The following is a 4,285-nucleotide window of genomic DNA, read 5'->3' as shown; positions in this document are numbered from 1 at the left end:
TTCTCTACTCAGGTGTCTCCTGTTCCTTTGGTGATGTCTGCTGTACACACATGGTATCATACACTTGAGCAAAGTGTGATACCACCGTTTGTTCTTCTCCTAAAATAAAGATGAACATTGACAAAAGTCAGAAGCACTCTTTTCTTTGACAGACGAACAAAACAATGCAAGAATAACCATACTCTCTGTTCCTTACTCATTTCTACCTACCTGTTTGACCACTTTGTCTGCTTCAGTCAGGACAGGGTGCTGGGGCTGACTCTGAGCAATCTGAGAAGAGCTCTCTGTGATCTTCTCCCCTACAGTGGCTACATTGTACTCTGTTTGAAATCCAGGTATCGCCTCCGGTAAGTTCCTCGGTCCTTTTTGGGACTTGAAAGGGTAGAATCATTTTGTGACTACATTTCCTTGTCATGCACTGATATGTTCTGGTTTGTGTTCGATTACTGCAGGCGTTCAAGTACTTTCTTTTTGTTCTAGATTGGCAGTGTTTGAGATGGTAGGAACTTGTCATATTCTCAACTCTGAATGCTCTGTAAACATACTATTTTAGCAATTCTTAGAAATCTGAAAGCAGTGTTACCTGTATCATTTTTTGTCTTGGTAGTAGTATTGCAGCTCCAACATCAGCACTTAAATAATGGTTTGTGATGTTACTTGTCCTTGGAGTTAGTATACTCCTGAGAAGTCAAGAGAAATCTTACGTAAGCATTAATTATGTTTCACTTTTGAAAGCAAAGTACGTGTCAAGTACTTTGAAGGCATTTGTTGATACTTTTAAGCACTTTTGTTGATTATTATTATCCTTCAATTAGTTATTACAAGTCCAACATTCTCTACATGATCTCACTCCATATTCAGAATGTGGGAATACAATTGTTTTAAGGAAATGCCACTGAATAGATAGTAGCTGCACTCTACAAAGATGAATTTGCTAATTAATCAGTCAGGGACACAGCTTATACTTCAGTAGTCTTAGATCATGTAATGATGATTATTGTACTTTATAACTAGCAAAATCCCCATATCCTGTTCATTGCCCCTTTTTCAGTTATGTGGATTGACTTATCCCTGAAGTGGTTAATTCTCACCTTGACATCTCATAGAACAACTGAATCTCTACCAAGGGTGAATGTGTCCTTCCTCTTAATGTCTAAAAGAAAAGGTTAAAATTCATTGAAGCAAAATGCAACAACCCAAAATGTTGGGGAGGTCGTTTCCACAGTTATTTCATATGACAGTGCTTGGAGTGAAACTACATGACCATGGTGAAGAAGAAAAAACACTTTACCTTGTTCCTCCTGACTGATGTCCTTATGCGTGTTTTGCACAGTTGAGCGTTTTGTGTCTTGTCGTCTGTGTAGGCAACAGCCCTCTTCCCTGGGATAGAACTAGATGATATTTAGACACGTTAATTTGACTTCTCCATTGCTCACATTGATGTGGATATGATTATAATGCTCTGTTTTGTGGGCTTCCCAAGAAAACAATAAATCCCTTACTACTTGTTCGAAATGCAGTAGCACAGATCCTAACAAATACAAGAAAGAGAATATCATTCCTGTTTTGAAAAAACTTCACTGGTCACCTGTATTATCTAGGATAAATTTGAAAGTTCTTTTACTTGTTTTTAAAGCTTTAAGCGACCTAGCACGTCTGTACCTTACTGAATGTCTGTCTTCATATGTTCCTATACGTGACCTGAGATCTGCACATACTGGCCTACTGCAAATACCACATGTGAAATGCAGAAAGAGTGGAGAGGCTGCTTTTTGTTTTTATGCTTCTAAATTATGAAACTCACTTCCACTTTTTATTAGGCAGTCAAGCTCGGTACATTGTTTTAAAAAAACATTTGAAAATGTTGCTTTAAGTTAAAGTGGTTCTTTGTTCTTTCTATTTCTGTTTCTTTTTTTAGTTCTCTTTAATTGTTCTTATTTTATTACGACTTTCCTAATTTTTATTTATTTAATTGACATGTATGTTGCTTTACTGTATTGCTGTATTTTCCTTTACAACTGAAAGTATATCTCTCAATTTTAATATTTTATTTTTACGCTTGGTTTTTAAAGCACCAAAGCACTATTTGTATGAAAGGTGCTCTATAGATAAAGTTTATTATTATTATTTTTAATATTATTATTATACTTTGTTACATTTTTGGTTAGGACAAAGATTCTAGTAGAGGTGGCCTCTTTTACCCCGTTCCAAAAAATTGGAAAACTACCTTCAGAATACACTGACAATGACCATCTACTGTCTCCTCTAACTGTGTATTGTCATCATGCATATCTTGTGTATTATTTATTGTAGTTGGTTTTGTCATTCTGTAAAGAAGCCACCTTTCAAGGCACTATATAAAATAATGTTTGTTATTATTATTTACATTTTTCATCGTTAAATCTGGCGAAGAGTCTTAAGAGAATATCAAAGAACACGTTGCTCTTACCTTTCCATTCCAAGAAATGCCCTCAGCTCGGATTGCAGAGATTGACCTCTCTGTCTCAAATTCTGAGAAACATAGACTCGATTGAAAAATGACCATTTCCTAAGATTCACATAACATCACCAGTCAACATTTGCCACTTGACATCAATAGAAACCATAGAGTACATGACATTTCCAATCAGTTTTCTTTCAAGGTACAATACCAATCGCCTTGCCAGAAGAGTTATACTGCGGTAGATAAATATTACAAATGTCAGATACACGCAGAGTTGTTTGGATTACTATGAAAAGATTGGCAAATATATTTATGTTCATTATATTTCTTGGAGTGACAGAGCTAAAGAGAAAACAATACTTACCTTTATCTCTGCAGACAGGATCGCAAGGGATTCCCTTATACTGGGTTCCTATGTAACAAATAATACATTATTCAAAAAACATGATATTTCTCTGTCCATTGGCAGCATGATTGTTTATCATTACAGTTTTAGTTAGCTTTAATTTTGTAAACCCCAAGTAAACATAGTTTGTGCCTTTCTCTGAACTTTTTGCCATTTCAATTCAGTTGTTTGTAAGCTTATTTTACAGTTGCTAGGTTGATGAAGTTCCTGAACTGTGCAGTATTTCTTTTGGGTTTGGTGCGAATCATATTCTAGCGGTTGGGGGAAAAAAGCACAGGTGCCATCCCACCATTAAACCCTGAAACTTACCTTAGCCGATTCTTCAACTAAACCAGACATGTTAACTAAGTGTTACAGTATGTTTCAAAGTGTGTATTTTAGCAAACACAACTGAAGTTCTGTTGTCTCCTTGGAGACACCTGGAACTGGTGTGATGCTGGTTCTATGACATCATTCGTTCTAAATGTAAATGCAGGTATTGGCACAACATAGTAAATTGATGTAAAGTTATGGATCCATTTATGATTTTCACTCAGTTTGAAAGAGTTCCTGTCGTGTGGTTCAACTTTGTGTTACGGAGGGTTAACTGGGGTTCTGGCTACTAGTTAGGCTTGGTCATTCAGTCATCTGGTTCATGAAATAGGAAGCTAAGAGATCTGTGTTTTAGTTTTACTGTTTGTTTTTGTTCCATAGAATAAGAAATGTTTCATTAATATTAGTAATAGCGTAGCTGTTTCTCTAAACAGTGTGTGTCAGTTTGAAAAAACTTCACTGGTCACCTGTATTATCTAGGATAAATTTGAAAGTTCTTTTACTTGTTTTTAAAGCTTTAAGCGACCTAGCACGTCTGTACCTTACTGAATGTCTGTCTTCATATGTTCCTATACGTGACCTGAGATCTGCACATACTGGCCTACTGCAAATACAACATGTGAAATGCAGAAAGAGTGGAGAGGCTGCTTTTTGTTTTTATGCTTCTAAATTATGAAACTCACTTCCACTTTTTATTAGGCAGTCAAGCTCGGTACATTGTTTTGAAAAACATTTGAAAATGTTGCTTTTAGTTAAAGTGGTTCTTTGTTCTTTCTATTTCTGTTTCTTTTTTAGTTCTCTTTAATTGTTCTTATTTTATTACGACTTTCCTAATTTTTATTTATTTAATTGACATGTATGTTGCTTTACTGTATTGCTGTATTTTCCTTTACAACTGAAAGTATATCTCTCAATTTTAATATTTTATTTTTACGCTTGGTTTTTAAAGCACCAAAGCACTATTTGTATGAAAGGTGCTCTATAGATAAAGTTTATTATTATTATTTTTAATATTATTATTATTATACTTTGTTACATTTTTGGTTAGGACAAAGATTCTAGTAGAGGTGGCCTCTTTTACCCCGTTCCAAAAAATTGGAAAACTACCTTCAGAGTACACTGAC

The 4,285-nt window shown here is 35.1% G+C and overlaps 1 long non-coding RNA gene across 1 annotated transcript; it reads right to left on the bottom strand.

Moving 5' to 3' along the window:
* Positions 1–267: 267 nt before the first annotated feature.
* LOC138226649 (uncharacterized) lies at positions 268–3,176 on the bottom strand. Its single transcript, XR_011184612.1, has 7 exons — positions 3,159–3,176; positions 2,808–2,855; positions 2,450–2,511; positions 1,292–1,391; positions 1,092–1,153; positions 584–680; positions 268–372 (listed from the first exon to the last, which is right to left on the bottom strand). It is a non-coding gene; the product is annotated as an uncharacterized lncRNA (long non-coding RNA).
* Between the last annotated feature and the right edge of the window lie 1,109 nt (positions 3,177–4,285).

Source organism: Lepisosteus oculatus, unplaced genomic scaffold (assembly GCF_040954835.1).
Source record: "Lepisosteus oculatus isolate fLepOcu1 unplaced genomic scaffold, fLepOcu1.hap2 HAP2_SCAFFOLD_144, whole genome shotgun sequence".
Classification (NCBI taxonomy): domain Eukaryota; kingdom Metazoa; phylum Chordata; class Actinopteri; order Semionotiformes; family Lepisosteidae; genus Lepisosteus; species Lepisosteus oculatus.
Note: the sequence above shows the minus strand (reverse complement) of the source record. Positions and strands in the feature narration are given on the sequence as shown.